This window comes from Lissotriton vulgaris, chromosome 6 (genome assembly GCF_964263255.1).
Source record: "Lissotriton vulgaris chromosome 6, aLisVul1.2, whole genome shotgun sequence".
NCBI lineage: Eukaryota > Metazoa > Chordata > Amphibia > Caudata > Salamandridae > Lissotriton > Lissotriton vulgaris.
The window spans coordinates 1,469,126,023-1,469,141,697 of NC_141694.1; the positions used below are offsets into that span (position 1 = coordinate 1,469,126,023).

Below are 15,675 nucleotides of genomic sequence, written 5' to 3' on the forward strand. Positions count from 1 at the left end.
TTCAAATGTTAGTAGTTCACTGGCCAAAAATAAATTTAGAAATAGTAATACCATGTTCGAGGCATATGGGCTGCAGATGGTACATTATGAATAGATCGCCATCTGGTGTTGGGCTCGGATGATTGCACTTTGTTTTTCTCTTGGAGAGTCTTTTGTATCTTGGTGACTCCTCCCTTGGTTGGTAGTGCGCATGGGCATCGGCTCCATCCTTAGATTGTTTTTTTCCGCCATCGGGTTCGGATGAGGATCGAGACGCTCCAGATCAACTTCAGAGAAAAGTGATTTATCGGCGCGTATTCCCTTTCCAATTCGACGGTATTGTTATCGAACGCGTTTCATTTCCATTCCGACGCGTTGCAAATTCAAAATCGAAGAGAAAAAACTTGGATCTACGTCGACGAACAGGAGGCCTTTCTCGACGCAGTCAAGCCCGGAGTCCATGGAAAGGACTCCATTCAAAAAATGTCCAACGTGTGGTGCTAAGTTCCCACACAAGGACCTACACGAGGTATGCAACCTCTGTCTATCGCCTGAACACGAATCCAGGGACTGCGAAGCCTGCGCAGCATTCTCCTCCAAGCTAACGATTAGAAATCGTCGAGCTCGAAGACACGAGGTTTCCAGAATGCAGTCGGAGGCGATCCCGGAGCTGTTCGGAGACGAGCAAATTGAGGAAGAAGAGGATCAGTCGGGGTCGGAAGGGGACCAGTCGGAGGTTGAAGAACTCATCGAGCAACAAACCGTGAGTGACGACGTCCCCTTACCGAAAAACCGACCCCGTGCGGTAACGACCCCGCCTTCGGGCCCGGTCAAACCGCAGAAAAAAGTTTCAGACGCCCCGCCCTCGGGCCCGGCAACGAAACCGAAACTGAAACCAAAACACTCGGACTCCCACCATGTCGGATCCGAGAAAAGGGCGACATCGACTTCGGCACCGAGGCTACATACAAGGGAAAGCTCGGTATCGAAACATTCCATGTCGAAACATAAATATGATTCGTCGTCCAAGATTCACTCGATACCCAGGAAGTCGGAATCGAGTAGACATTCGGTGCCGAAAACACCAAACACTGACGATCGAAAACATAAGCACCTTTCGGAACCAGGACCTTCGGTACCGATTCAGGAGCAACAGACAGATCCCAAACAAAAGATCTTGTTTATCGATCCGCAAACTGGCAAAGTAGTCACGAAGAAGAGAAAGAGTGAACAGACAGAAGATAAATCTCTTCCTTCAAAAAAGAGAACAATGGGGACAAATATAACTCCTCCTGCTTCTCCTCGACCTAAAGTCACACCCTCTTCTCCTATTCCTCACACTAGGCCAAATATTCCTACACCTTCCACACCAAGACCATCTACACCTCAGTCTGATGTAGACAGTGATCTAGGGGAGGGAGAACCTCAAGGGGATGACGAAACCATCCCAGATGAGGATGACCCATGGGAAAATTATGACGTAGGGTCAGATGAGGACAACGACCCAGAGTTATATCCCTCAAAGCCTTCACCACCTGATGATAACACAGGGTTTGTGCAGCTCATTAATAGGGCAGCAAAATACCATAAAGTAGATATACATACAGAACCTCAAATAGAGGATTTCCTGTTAGAGACGCTACCTAATGCACAAAGAACATCAGGTACTCTTCCTATGTTGAAGGGTCTTCTCAGTCACACAGAAGAAATATTCAAAGACCCAGTGAGGGCTAGGGTGTTAAACCCAAGAATTGATAAAAAATATAAGGCGGCTCCAAAGGATCCAATATTTATTAAAGGGCATGTACCTCTAGACTCGCTGGTGGTCTCAAACGCTCGTAAAAGAGCAAACTCATTATCTACAGGAGAGGCTCCTCCACCTGATAAAGAGTCAAAATTAATAGATGCATCAGGCAAAAGAGTAGCATCACAGGCGGCAAATAGCTGGCGTATAGCCAATACACAGGCACTACTCGCACGTTATGATAGGGCACATTATGATGAATTGGAAAAACTCATCACACATCTCCCCAAAGAACATCAGAAAAAGGCAGATCAGTTAATACAGGAAGGTAAAATAATAACTAATACTTCCATTAAGTGCGCCCTAGACGCAGCAGACACTGCAGCAAGATCTATCAACACCAGTGTCATGTTAAGGAGACATGCATGGCTTAGAATCTCAGGATTCAAACAGGAAGTACAAACGGCCCTACTGAACAAACCATTTGATCAAAAGACACTGTTTGGTTCAAGCACAGATGAGACCTTAGAAAAAATGAAAAAAGATACAGAAACGGCTAAGTCAATGGGAGCATTGCAACAGCCAACACAAAGAGGTTCCTTTCGTAGATCCACCTATAGAGGGGGCTCAAAGAATACAGGAACAAATCAGCAATCCACCTCTTTCACACCAACATCACCCAGAGGTAATTCAAGAGGCAGTTACAGAGGTAACAACAACAAGGGTAGAGGCCGCGGAAATAATAACAACCGCAACGCCTCAACCCCAAAACAGTGACTTCATAGAACTCCCCCCAGACCACATAACACCGGTCGGGGGACGTCTATCACAGTTCCTACCTGTCTGGGAGAACATCACATCAGACAAGTGGGTGAGACAAATTATCCAACATGGTTATTGCCTAGAACTCACAGCTACCCCACCAAACATCCCCCCCAAACAGCGTCCAATGAGTCAAGATCATCTGACATTGTTAAGAGAAGAAGTACTAGCACTTCTACAAAAGCATGCAATAGAGAAGGTCCCAAAAGATCAACAAGGAACAGGAGTATACTCTCTATACTTCCTGATCCCCAAAAAGGACGGGTCCCTAAGACCAATATTAGACCTCAGACCTCTCAATGCTTACATAAATTCGGAGCATTTCCACATGGTCACGCTCCAACAAGTACTCCCTTTACTGAAGAAAGGGGACTTTCTTTCTACACTGGATCTAAAAGACGCTTACTTTCATATCCCAATTCACAAAGCCCACAGAAAATACCTAAGGTTTGTATTAGAAGGACAACACTATCAGTTCAAAGTCCTTCCGTTCGGTGTCACAACAGCACCAAGAGTTTTCACAAAATGCCTAGCTGTGGTGGCAGCACACCTAAGAAGACAACAAATACATGTCTTCCCATACTTGGACGATTGGCTAATAAAGGCCAAGTCAAAAGAAGAATGTCTTCACAACACACAGAAGACAATTCAATTGCTGCACCACCTAGGGTTCACGGTGAACTACAAAAAATCACACCTGCAACCAAACCAGATTCAGCAATACCTGGGGGCTACAATAAACACAGAAAAGGCAATAGCATACCCCAACCCAATCAGGATACAAACAATGGTCGGGTTAATACAAAGATTTCAACCACAACACTCACTACCAGCACGAGTGTTTATGCAACTATTAGGCATGATGTCCTCCTGCATACTGCTAATACCACACTACAAATGCGTCCACTACAGGAGTGTCTAGCGACACAGTGGAATCAGGCTCAAGGTCAGATTACAGATCTGGTGTTGGTAAACGACCGGACGTATCGCTCTCTGAAGTGGTGGAACACGGAAAACATTTCCAAGGGACGGTCGTTCCTAGAGCCAATTCCACAAGTGATAATAACAGCGGACGCATCGCTCTCAGGATGGGGAGTGCATATGGACAAATACACAGTGCAGGGGAAGTGGAGTGTGCAGCAAAAGAAACTGCACATCAACTACCTAGAACTATTAGCAGTATTTCTAGCACTAAAAGCTTTCCAAATACAAATTACAGGCAAGGCAGTCCTGATCAGAACAGACAACATGACTGCAATGTATTATATTCAAAAACAGGTGGGGACACACTCTCTCCAACTATCCAAACTAGCACAGGACATTTGGAGATGGGCCATTCCTCAAAAGATCTATCTGTTAGCAGAACACCTACCAGGAGTTCAAAATCAGATAGCAGACATCCTAAGCAGACAGTCAGAACAAGTACACGAATGGGAGCTGCACGACCAAATACTGCAGCCATTCTTCCAAAAATGGGGGCAACCAGAGATAGATCTGTTTGCCAATCATCAGAACGCAAAATGCAAAAACTTCACATCCAGGTACCCACACCAACAGTCCCAGGGCAATGCACTATGGATAAATTGGTCAAACAAATTTGCTTACACGTTCCCTCCTCTACCACTAATTCCGTTACTGGTTCGGAAGCTGCAGCAACACTCAATGACAATGATACTAGTGGCACCCACGTGGGCAAGGCAGCCGTGGTTCACCACACTGCTACAACTCTCACAAGTACCACATCAAAAGCTAAGATTATTACCCATGCATCTTACACAGAACCATGGAGAAATAATGCACCCAGATCCCAAACAACTGAACCTAGCGATCTGGCTCCTGAGGTCATAGAGTTTGGATATTTAGATTTACCACCAGAATGTATGGAAATCATTAAACAAGCAAGACGTCCTACCACCAGAGCATGCTATGCAGCAAAATGGAAAAGGTTTGCTATACACTGTAACAGTAAGCACATCAACCCTCTGGACGCATCCACTAAACAAATCATTTGCTATTTACTACACTTGCAGCAATGTAACTTAGCATATACCTCTATAAGAGTTCATCTCGCAGCTATAGCGGCGTACCTACAAAACAGGCAACATCTTTCCCTGTTTAAAGTACCAGCAATTAAAGCTTTCATGGAAGGACTCAAAAGAGTCATTCCACCAAGAAGACCACCTTCCCCAGTCTGGAATCTCAACATAGTACTTACCAGACTAATGGGGCCACCCTTTGAACCTATGCATAGGTGTGAAATACAATTCCTCACATGGAAGGTGGCCTTCCTCATAGCTATCACGTCACTTAGAAGAGTAAGTGAGCTGCAGGCTTTTACAATTCAAGAACCATTTATGCAGTTACACCAAAATAAGGTGGTTCTTAGAACAAACCCAAAATTCTTACCAAAGGTAATTTCAGCATTCCACATCAATCAGTCGGTGGAATTACCGGTTTTCTTTCCAAAACCACAAACAGTAGCAGAAAGAGCCCTACATACATTAGATGTTAGAAGGGCCATATTGTACTACATAGAAAGAACACAAACTTTCAGAAAGACAAAACAGCTATTTGTTGCGTTTTCTCCAACACACAAAGGCAATCCCATCTCTAAAGCGGGCATTGCCAGATGGATTGTAAAATGCATTCAAATATGCTACTTAAAAGCAAACAGAACATTAACTGTTCCTCCTAGAGCTCACTCTACACGTAAACTAGGAGCATCTATGGCATTTTTGGGAAACATTCCACTAGATGACATATGCAAAGCAGCTACCTGGGTTACACCGCACACCTTCACAAAACACTATTGTGTAGATGTGCACACAACACAACAAGCTAGAGTGGGACAAGCAGTATTAAAAACTTTATTTCAGACAGTTGCAACAGACACGGGCGACCACCGCTAGGGAGAGAACTGCTGTATAGTCTATTCATAATGTACCATCTGCAGCCCATATGCCTCGAACGGAATATGCTACTTACCAGTATGCATCTGTTCTTGGCATAGAGGGCTGCAGAGTAGTACATGCCCTCCCAGCCTCCCCGGAAACCTGTGTCTGTTCCAACATTATCTTATTTAGATACACTTACATGGGCATTCTTATCTGTATTCTACTACACTACTCCATCTAACCCTACTATGGCAAAACAATCTAAGGATGGAGCCGATGCCCATGCGCACTACCAACCAAGGGAGGAGTCACCAAGATACAAAAGACTCTCCAAGAGAAAAACAAAGTGCAATCATCCGAGCTCAACACCAGATGGCGATCTATTCATAATGTACCACTCTGCAGCCCTCTATGCCAAGAACAGATGCATACTGGTAAGTAGCATATTCCTTTCTGCTGAGACTACCAAATGGGGTTTGGGGGGATGGCAGCGTTGAGCGCTGTCAATCTCATGAGGGGGATTACAGGTGCATGTTTGTGAAGTGCGTGTGAGCATTGGAGGCAATGCCGTGAAAAGCAGCAGAGAGACCTTAGGAAGGTGAGCCTTCAATGAATGAATTATGGAGTATATCAGACCTTGGTTTCGTTCCCCAGTGGGGAGGCCCATCTCGAATAAAGAATGACCTACCAAACAGACAGACGGTCACTGAACATGTGCTGCAAGATAATATTGTTCAAAATCCAGGTGCTCCAACCCAACCACCTAAGTTGTGAGTATGAGAGTTGCAACTCCAGCTGCCTGCAGCCTTTGTACCAAATAAACTCACCTGTCCAAGTCACAAAAAAAGACCAAGGGAGAGGAAAGGAAAGACTGACAAAGATTTTTGGAGACATGGGAGCACAATCATTGTAATAAAAGTTATTCAACCCATGACAGACAAGGGCAGTGTCACCAAAAACGTGAATTATGCCTTCACTGACCGAAGTGCTGAATGCAGGTTACCATCCCGCTAGTCTTCCGGAGAGTGTTATATATATATATATATATATATGTACATGAATCCTAAGGTACCGGAATGTGCCCAGTTCTCAGTTAAGTGAGAGACCAGCTGGAGAGGAGGTGGAAAATCATAACCGGTATAAAGAAGGAAGATGCAGGATTTGAACCAGTTAACTTTAAGTCCGGAGATCTCTTCAAAGTCAGCCAAGAGACAAGCTATGGGAGCTATGGTCATCCCAAACGTTAAGAAGGATATCGTCAGTATACAGTGATGCTGTAATGAGGATAGTTCTAAGTGATATACCACAGTGCACACCCTGTTGCCACACTTTGATCGCCAGTGGTTCCCTTGCGCTCACAAAAAGAAAGGACTCGAGAGGGCATCCCTGTCAAGTGCCTTGCCTCTACCATTTAGTAAGAGTTATAAGATACACTGCCCTGTCTTGACCCAAGCAGTTGGGTCATATTTATAAGACACATCAATTTACACCAGTTGGGGCCAGCACCCATTTGGACTTCCAGCATATAGTCCCATCTGAGAGAGTCAAATGCTTTCTCCATATCTAAAGCAATGCATGCAGTCCTTGGGAAGTTGTCTGAGGAACTAGCTATGACATGGTCGGGTGTATCAAGAGAGGGAGATTCGAAAGCAATTAATTGGCTTGTATTGTTGTAGGCATCTCAAAAATCAGCATTGAGAATTGATAGTGGATGATAAACATTTCCGTTGGGTTCCTGTAGGATTTGAGCATCATAGAGATGAAAGCTTCATTTAAGGAGTCTGGAACGTGCCCCGCTCCAGAGAGGTAATATAAAGCTGAAGCAGTCGAATGCTGGTTGGGGGGGGCAAAGAGAGTGTAGAATTTTGACGAAAGTCCATCCACACCAGGATTCTTCAGTCAAGGCAGATCATGTAAGGTCACTTTAAGCTCTTGTAGCAACTGTGCGAGATCCAGATGTTGCTTAGCTGTAGAAAACAACTGAGGTATACACAACATAGGCATAAAGACAGTACTTAATTAGGTTGGGTTAATATTAGCCACATTATGTAAAAGAGGTACAAAAATGACATTATTATCATGGGCGTTGTATTCCCTGGCTTAAATACGTTTATAATCTATGTGTGAAGCTGGGTAGACCTGAAATATACAACGCACCAGAAAGGTTGTTGAGGGGAGACGTAAAATGGACTAAAGAAACATATCTGCGAATTGCCACTATGGCTAGAGAAGAGAGGGAACTGGTAAAGCCAACAGTAAGGGCTCATCAACTGCGAAAGACTACCCTGTCCTTGGAACCATATCTGGATATTGTTACAAACCCCAATCATCGATTCTTATTGACTAGATTTAAATTAGATCAATTTCATTTTCTCCTCGGTGACACGCCAAGGTGGAAGAGGGTTGATGATCTTGGGGTTTGCACTTGTGATAATTTTTCCGGGCAGGACATCATGCACTTTATGTTCTTTTGCGAGCACCTTACTAGTATTCGGAAGCGTTTTATCCTTCCAATTTTATCCAACAATGGCTTTGTGCAAGTCAAGCCAGCTTTACTCAATCTGCAGCTATTGTCAAATGTATGGGAAATTTTTAATATTGCCAACTTTCTCTCTGCGGCTGTAAGAATCTTAAGGAAAACAAGTTAAGCTTAAATTGTGTATACACTGATGAATTGTTGTGTCCTGATGTAATTCACCCAAACTACATTTTCAACTGTTTTATGTATGAAAATATTTGCACATTTTTTAAGTCTATTTATATGTAATCCATGTTTTTTTAAATTCTTCTGACATTGTATGTCATTTAGTATGCTTTTATGGTTTGCATATAAACCGAATAAAGTAATTTTGACTGACTGACTGACTGACATTATTACCCTTCTCAAAGTAAAACTAAATGTAATGTGGGGTAAGGGAGCAGAAGATCCGGATGGGAAAGTCTTGAAGTGAGGTTATTGTACAGGATTGGACTCTTAAAAACACGGAGCACATGAGTCCACAACTAGACTTTCCTCAGTCTTATTTTTCTCTTTAGTTTTAATTGAAACCTGTGATGCATAGCACAGGAAAACTACCGATCCCACAAGAATTAGAGAGTAAATAAGATAAGGACTCTGGTTGATCCACAAGTAAGAAAGCAACATAGTAACCATGGTAAGTTTACGTATATGTCATTAGGTGTAATGACAAGTTAACCACTGAAGGAGAAAGGGTCTCTATGTTAAGCATGTCTGTCTTTGTCTGCAGAGTGGTTACCCAACGAAATGGCGGTCCAGTGTAACAAATGAATAAGCACATCGCAGTAGTAGGTTCCATTCCCAATATGATTAGAGAGAAAGTAATAGGAGTTGAGACTATATTGCCTACTACCACAAAGCTCAATTATGGTTATAGAACTGGGACCCTGAATGTGTGGCCGGCTTTTGGGATAACCAAGATTTTAGCACCTTCCTAAAGTATAGCAGTAGGTTACAATTTTGAATACACTTTTTTTTTTAACTATAATAAGCTGAAGCACAGTAGGAAAATTACCCAGGAGTATGTGTTCTAATATTTTATTGTCTAGAAAGGGTCACAATTCGAGAAAGTTAAACTGGGTGGACTGATTCAGCCACCACTGCACGGAAAAAGACAGTGTTCAGGCAGACAAAAAAGGTAGTGATATGGCTTATTTGGGGCTACCGCCGAATGAAAGCTGGATTAATGAAGGATTCCATTGCTTATGGTCTGTTCAATACAGAATACTTCAGTACCAGGTTCTTTAGTTTTTGGTATAAAAACTAAAGAACCTGGTTTTGCAAGAGAAAAAAATATATTTTCCCTATTGTAAGATTACCGGTGTAGAAATGGGAGTAGGCCTAAGTGGGTATGGAACAGTTTCTATATAGTATTTATGTTTTGATTTTAATCAAAGAATGAAGGTAGATAGCCTGCTATAAAATGATTAGGACAAGCCGTGATCCTCTGGTATGCAGATTGATTCTTTATCGTACAGCACCACTTTTATCGAGAAAATGAAGGTGGAAAAAGCCCAGGCTGTCAAGATTTGATTCTCTGCTTACTTGAGATACATTCGTTCTCAAGGGGTCCAGATTTTGCTGGTCTTGTGGTCAGTCAGTGCACTAATAACTCTTGACCAGAACTATCCCATTATGCAATCATTGTATTTGTTCAATTTGAAGGGGAATTCTACATGACCTATATGTGTAACCAGCTATATAAGGGACTTCTAAGTGTATCCAGCAATTTGGCCTAGTCGGGCAATGCTCGTTGATGGCATTCTCATGATCTACAGATGTCAAGTTCAAATCCTGGCAAGTCCAACTCCACTTTCTATAGTTCCAATATAGAAAAACTCAATATGATGATCTTAGCTATATAAAAACAAGTTATTTTTATAGTTATTATGAAGGTTTACGTCCCACTCTCCTTTTCACTTTCTTTTCACTTTGTTACAGAAACTGACTTGTAAAGGAGATGTTGAAGAGCGGTGTGTTTGTTTACAAACAATAATGCCTTTATATTGTGTTTGTTGCAGGATGCTATAAACATTGAAATAAAAGCAATAGTGGTTTTGGCAGCTAGAGTGTCTGCTTATATTTTGTGATAACTTGCATTGTTCTTAAATAGTTATTGTTGTAGGTTTTTGTAGCTGTTTATTTCCTGTTTTGTCGAACGTTCTACAGAGATCACATTCTGGATCACCTCATGAACATCAGAAAGTCCATTCATCATGAATCATGGAGATCGTATAATATGGAATTAGCTGGGGTTTGCAGCAATCAGACAAGATTAGGCTCTCTAACCATCATAAAGTTTGTGTTACACTTAGTGATGGGGAGAGAAAATTCTTCAAACGATTGGACATTGAATTTAAAAGTTAAAAATATTTTTGCAGGTGTTAAGCTTAATCAATGAGATCCTGGGGATGTGAGCCTTATGTTTTCCTCAATCACTTGGTGTACTTAACTAAAACAGATGTTGTGAACAGCAGTGGGGCACTGTGGATTCAGGTAGATGGCAAGGAGGCAATTTGGTGGAGAATCATCTTAGAGGTGGCAAGACAGAGTGGAAAATATTCAGAAAGTTCATCAATATTCTTAAAGCCCTTCAAATATATGCAAGCCTTGAGGACCCTATTTGTTGTATGAATAGAGCTTTAGAAAATCTGGTAATAAATAGATCAGTGAGGTAAGCACAAACATCCTTGACTCTGTCAACCGCAAGCTACAGGTTCTGATCCCAGTGGAACAGCTCAGTAGATTGAGTGTCTTCTGCAGGTCATACATTTCAATGCAAAAAGATAATCTTGTGAGCTACTGTGCCTTCTGCTTGTGTGAGTGCCTGTTTTGTATCCTCAAGGTTCTTATATTTTATATGTGGATATTTGATGGTAACATGAACCTAACTTTAAGGTACAGCAGGTTGCCTTACAGAGCATAATCTCGAGATTCTGTACATGGAACAGAATTGTTATGTATGGCCTCAATAGGAAGACCTTTTGTGGAAAATGGTTTTGAAACCAGGTTATTTGCTGCTCTGGCTCAAGAGCAGCGAAATAAATAGTTTAGATTTGTACTGCTCTGGCACACAATAGCAAACCTCCTGATCTCACAGCTTACGTTCTTAATAATGGTGGTCCGTCGCCTACCTTAGGTGTCTAGAGACCAAAGGGAAATGGAGGAATGTGAATGGAACTTATGTTTCCAGTGGCCATTGGTCCCCTGTCAATTGTGAGTGGGTCACTCTAGACCCACGGTGATGGTGAAATGAAAAACATGCTGCATTGAAGAGTGACTCTCCAGTGCCAGTTCTCTGCTCTCTGAGACTTAGTAGTGCCGCAACAAGTTGGGAGGATAAGGGGATGAGCAAAGCAGTGGCGTAATGAAACTTGAGGGGGCCCCCCTTCAAAGCACATGGAGGCCCCCCTCGCGGCACGGCCCACCATGCCTCCCGTGCGGCGCGCGGCCAACCATGTACCACTTTGCCCTACCACCCAGCGCCCAGGTGCTACGGACAAGTCACTGAATCATACATTAATCATACATGATGCTACCCAAGTTTGTGAATATCGAAAGCTAGTGCGCCAGTCCGTCATGATTTATGAAGTCAAAGTGCTGTTATTTACAATTCAACGCTGTTTTGCCATCACTTTTAAACAAAAGGGATTTTTTTTAAATGCGTCTTATCCATTCTCATCAAAGTTCCAGTTTTGACACAAGGACATTTCTCTATTTTAAACATTTCTCCAGCTTTGCGTGTACCATAAACTTTACTCAAAACTTTCAAAGCGTCATTCCTAAGATTTCCCCAGTTCATTATTGCTGCTTCAGTTGCATGCATGTGTTGGTGCCCCTCCTCGCGCGCAGCAGCGCACCTGGAAGGACCTCATGAGCTTAACATTCTGGTTCTGCGCTGGTAAAGCAAAAAAAACCCTTGAAACAAACATGCACTCACCAGCATGTAGAACACCGCGACTGTGACCATCGGAACTCGTGGCTGCTCTCAAAATCACTTGAGTACCCTTTCCAATGAGATAGGGAAGAAAGCAAGCACTGGCAAATACCATTGAGTTAGACTTGTGTTTGCTGAAAGGTTTTAACAAGCTTCACTGGCCTACAGCAGGGTTACAGCATGGGCGTCAACAGCTTAAGCTTCCCTAACACGAGGAGCACGAGCAAGCTAGCAGACAATAAGTCCATGCAGTAGAGGTGGAAAGCTTCCTCTCTCACCTTACTCCCTCCCACACACACACCAGGTACAACGCAAATGGCAGCAGTGCAGTGCCCTCTTCCTCACGCACATAATCTCATCTCAAAATCAAATAGCTAGTAGTAATGGTACATACCTCAGTTGCGGTGGCAAATGTAATGTTGCAGTGGCGATGCAAGCTTCTCCACTCTCCCCCACAGTGACAGAACTGTTATGAACAGGGCATCCGCCATGCAAGGTTTCCTTCCTCACGACACACATGCAGCAAAGCAGCAGGTCATGTCTCCCAAAATTGCCCTTCCTACTACCTTTATGTTTGTTGAGTTGACACTGGGGCCGGTTTTCCCCGTGCTTCTTTGAGGGGTCTGTGACTTGCGAGATAGTGTAGCGGGCGCTGCGCTTGCTGCAGTGGGGCCATGCTCAATAAGTGATACATACATGCACTATTTTAATCAGGTGTGTTATTGTGATGGTAGATTCCATCTCCCTCGCCGTTCCGCTTCACATCACTGTGACTGATACCCACTGTCCCCCAACCCTCCAAGCCTCTCACCATTGCTGACTTGGGAACCCACAGAACAGATAACAAAACTCTCTAAAGAATTGACCCTTCTCTTCCAAACAGACCCAGCCTCGGGTGCGATTAAGACATCTTGAAGTTGACTGCTCCTCCACCTCGCGATCTCTCATCCTCGGCGCCCGCCCCCCTCTCTCGTAATATAAATCCCCACTTTGTTCTTGCCAACGTTGGCTTTCAATCAGCGTAATTGGATTGATGGATTCGCCTTATAAATATCAGCATCCGCATCGCAAGACTACAGCTCTCGGAGCTAGCCAAGCAAGGGGACGCCGACGAGAGACGTAAAATGCCATTTCACAGTGTCTAATATTAGACATCCATACCAGATGCAGGGAGTCGGGATAGCACCCCCAAGGTCAAAATACTTCGTTATATTACTGTTTGGACAGTGGACTTTGGAACTAAGAAGAGTGGAGTGGACACCTGGAGGCCCAGCTGGTGACGGACCTACTTTGAGTTCAGTTCACTGTTGGGACGGACAGTCCTGAGCGCGGACGGGCCTGGCTTCCTTTGTCTTTGTTCTCTGTTCTTGACTATGCGCGCCCCTGATGCCACACGCCACACCTTACTCTACGCGCATTTTGCGTGTGACAGTGAGCTCGTTGTTGTTGTTGCGCAATGCGCATGTGTTGTACCCCTGGGGCTGCTGCCTGTCATTGGTCACCACTCACCAGCCAGCCCTGCACCCGCCCCCCACGCGCATACGCGGCGGCGGAAAGTGAAAGTCTCTCGGACTGTCGTGAACAACAAGTGTGTGCGCGCGGGCTGCGCCCCCGCGCATCCACCCTGTCCCTGCTGCGGCCCTGCCGCCGCCATTTCATAGATTCGAGACGAGTGGCTGCTGCCTGCTGGCAGTGGACTGATAACATTAACTGCAGTGCTCACAACAGTCAAGAGTGCCTCGCTCTCAGACACTCACACCTCACCCCCCCCACACACACACACACACCTGCACCAGGTACAACGCAGATGGGGCAGTGCAGTCAGTGCCCTCTTACTCATCTCCTCTCAAAATTGCTAGAAGTATGGTACATGCATGCCTGAGGAGAGCCGGAGGCCTCAGTCAGTGGCGCCCGGTGACAAATGTAATGTCGCAAGTCGCAGCGGCGATGCAAGCTTTGTTCTCAGAGTCTCAGACTCTCACTCTCCCCCACAGAACTGTTATGAGAATAGCCTTCTGGCTTCAATCCCCAGTCACAACACATGTGCAGCAGCAGAGCAGCACCAGCAGGCCAGGTCATGTGCCCTTCCTTCCTACCACCTGTGTAATGTTTCTTGACTGTGGGCCGAGGGCAAATTCAAAATACATGATGTTTGGCCTCCTTTTTTAATCCTGCCCCTTGCCTTAACCTAGTTCACCCTCAGATCTTCTTCTTGTATCCAGCCCCTGCTTTTGCCCCAGTCTACCCTGGCACCCTCCTTCTTGCATGATGCCCACTCCCCTTCATCCAGTTCACCCTGACTCCTTCCTGCCTCCTGCCCTCTCCTCCTAACCCAGTCCACCACCACTTCTTCCACTCCCCTTCTTCTAAACCAGCCCCTCCCTCATACTTGCATTCTCCCCTCTTCAGAATTTACTTAATCATCAACCCTCTACTTGCCACCTGACCCTGGCCAGTCCATCCAAACCACCCGCTTCTTGCATCCTTTCCCTTCTCCTTGACCCAGGCCACCATAACCCCCATCTTCTTGCGTCCGTCCCCCTACAGTCCACCCGAACCCCTCCTTCTTGCATTCCCCTCCTTTTAGCACAACCCCTCCCTCATAGTTTACTTCACCTCATCCCTCCTCTTGCATCCTGACCCCCTCCAATCCACACAAACCCCTCCTTCTTGTATCCTGCCCCCACCTCCTGCCCCTCCCTGAGTCATAATTGCTGTTAATCGTTTACCGTTCACAGATAAATCCATCCGCTCAATTTCATTTGAATCTTTTTTAAGGTACTTTACATTTTCAAGAGTAAATATTTGAGAAGAGATAAAACATCTGGACGAGCAGCTTATGCCAACAAGCTGCCTTGTTAGCCACCGAAGCTACCGAATCCTGCACCAGAGAGCCTAATGCAATGTGTTCGCTGTCATCACTGAGACTGACCCCACAAGGAAGGAGTTCTGCCAATAACAAACACTCCCCAAGGCCAGAGCCGCAGCATATCACAGTATATCAGAAGAGTGGACTAACTTGGACCCTGCAGGCCCCGCCGGTGTGACTTACTTCGGAGTTCGGACAGTCACAGTCGAGAGGCTGAGCGTGGGCGGGTCTGGCTTTCCTTTGTCTTCGATTTGAATCGAAGTTCGTTGTTCTCTGTCTTCTTCCGCCGGCGATTATTGCACATGACAGTGTTGTACCCCTGGGCCCGGGGCCGGCTGCCTGGCATTGGTCACCACTCACCAGCAGCCAGCCCTGCCCCCACCCCCGCCCCCCCCCCCCCCACGCAGCACACGCGCATACGAGCGGCGGAACGGAAAGTGAAACAAACTATGTCAGGACTCACCCTGTCCGCCATTTCTTTTCATAGAAGATTATTCGAGACTTTCGAGTGGCACCGGCAGTGGCGGAAAAAAATGAATAACTGCTAGTGCCTCACTCACACTCAGACACTCACACCTCGGCCGGGGCCCCCCCACCATTTCGGACTTGTTCTCTCTGGGCCCCAGACGGGGGCCCGCACCATTTCGAAGACTCGGGCCCGGGCCCGCAGTCCGCTGTCCGCACCATTTCGAAGACTCCTCTCTCCCAGGGGCCCCGGCTGGGCCCCACACCGCCATTCTCAAAGACTCACGGGCCCCGGCCGGGGCGCTGCGGCCCGCACCATTTCAAATACTCGCAGGGGCCCCGGCCGGGGCCCACGCTGCGCACCATTTTAGAGCCTACACAGAGTATTGTATGACGTCAGGAGGGGCCAGGCCGGGGCCCCCCGGAGCGCGGGGGCTGCGGGGGCTT

At 45.4% G+C, this 15,675-nt stretch overlaps 1 protein-coding gene and 1 long non-coding RNA gene across 4 annotated transcripts in view; one reads left to right on the forward strand and one right to left on the reverse strand.

Moving 5' to 3' along the window:
* Positions 1–15,162, reverse strand: part of LOC147709002 (uncharacterized) — a 290,481-nt gene extending 275,319 nt beyond the window's left edge. The window contains exon 1 of the long non-coding RNA XR_015296668.1: positions 14,947–15,162. This is a non-coding gene — a long non-coding RNA (uncharacterized LOC147709002). The remainder of the gene's footprint in view (positions 1–14,946) is intronic.
* LOC147709001 (uncharacterized) overlaps positions 1–15,675 on the forward strand; it is a 398,890-nt gene that overhangs the window by 327,519 nt on the left and 55,696 nt on the right. The window lies entirely within an intron of this gene.